The 1,420-nt window shown below is 48.2% G+C and overlaps 1 protein-coding gene across 1 annotated transcript in view; it reads left to right on the top strand.

The window, feature by feature from the left end:
• DFFB (DNA fragmentation factor subunit beta) overlaps positions 1–1,420 on the top strand; it is an 18,917-nt gene that overhangs the window by 306 nt on the left and 17,191 nt on the right. The window lies entirely within an intron of this gene.

Below are 1,420 nucleotides of genomic sequence, written 5' to 3'. Positions count from 1 at the left end.
GGGGGCAGATCTGTTTATCTTATTGTGTATATATGTTTGTGTGTGTGTAAAAAAAAGATTACAATTGCAGCAATGTGTAATAAAAAAAAGCACATTTAAACAAATGTTTTTGTATTGGAGGCTGTAACCTCGATCATTAGATTGTGGGTGCAATGCGCAGGCCCCTGCAGACTATTCCTCCAGCCCCCCCCTGAGGTTCAGATTTTCAGTAACAGGTCTTTTGTTACCGTTTGCGGTTCCATTGAAAAGATTTTGCCTCCATTCTGTCTCCAGAAACAAAAAGGAAGTAGGGAGATAATCTCCATCATGATGACCCGATACCAGAAGTTCTACACTTTCTTCAGTTGGTCAACAACAACACATTTTAGCAGGAGATCTGAGTTAAAGGAGAACTATGGGGTCAGGGCTTTTCCATATAGTTCTCCTTAGGGTAACGGGAGGACACAAACCAGCATCCTCCCGTCACCCTAGGCTCAGTATATAGGGAGCTACAGCTCGCGCAATTCTGAGACGCTGAAGCGGATCCCGACAATGCTGTCTGGATCCGCCCAGCTGCGTGAGTGACAGCTGGCTCTGCCTATTTAGAGGCAGAGCCAGCTGTACCCTCCCTCGTCTGTTCCGCCAGTCAGCGCTGGCAGAGCGGGGAGGGGGAAATCCAGCCCCTGTCACGGCAGAGAGCCGTGACAGGATCGAGAGGTGAGCGAACGCCGCTATGTGTTCGCTCACCTCCCGATCTACTGAGCCGACCTGGGACAGTCTCATTGTCACAGGTCGGCTAGAACTATGAGGTGAGTGAAAAGCACTCAGCTCATAGTTCTCCTTTAATATATGATGTCAGTGATCCAGAAGAAGGCCATACTGTTCATTAGGTCAGCATTCCTGATCTGCATATTGGTTCCAGTTCAGTGTCTCCACTGAAGCTATGGGATTTACATGACAGCATCTTCAGACACTGAGGTTGGGGTTAAGTGACAGACTCTTGAAAGGTCACCCTTTGCTGTGATCCCTAGCTGCTCTGTTCAACTTTTGGAACCCTTGGAAAACGTAAAATTGAATACTTACCATCATTTTCCTTTCCTGGTGCCTATACATGACAACGTATGTTTGCATTAACCATAGGTATGCTGCCATGTAGGCACCAGGAAATACCCGGTGCTTGCCGTAATGGGTGATCATATGATTCTCTCTCTTGCCTCCCCAGATGCAGCGCTTGGACCTATGCAGTCAATCTTCAGGCCCAAACATTTAGCTGGGTGTTACTTGATGTGGCCACCACACATGCGATATGACATGCGTGGTGTGATGTCATCAGGCATGCGCGGTGATGTACTTCACTGCTGGCAGATATCTTGGTAATGGATGCCAGCAAAGAGAGGAAAGTGATACTGACCCAGTGGAATCGGGTATGCCGCCCGGTCCC

This window comes from Nanorana parkeri, unplaced genomic scaffold (assembly GCF_000935625.1).
Source record: "Nanorana parkeri isolate BGI_ZX_2015 unplaced genomic scaffold, ASM93562v1 scaffold721, whole genome shotgun sequence".
Taxonomy (NCBI): domain Eukaryota; kingdom Metazoa; phylum Chordata; class Amphibia; order Anura; family Dicroglossidae; genus Nanorana; species Nanorana parkeri.
Note: the sequence above shows the minus strand (reverse complement) of the source record. Positions and strands in the feature narration are given on the sequence as shown.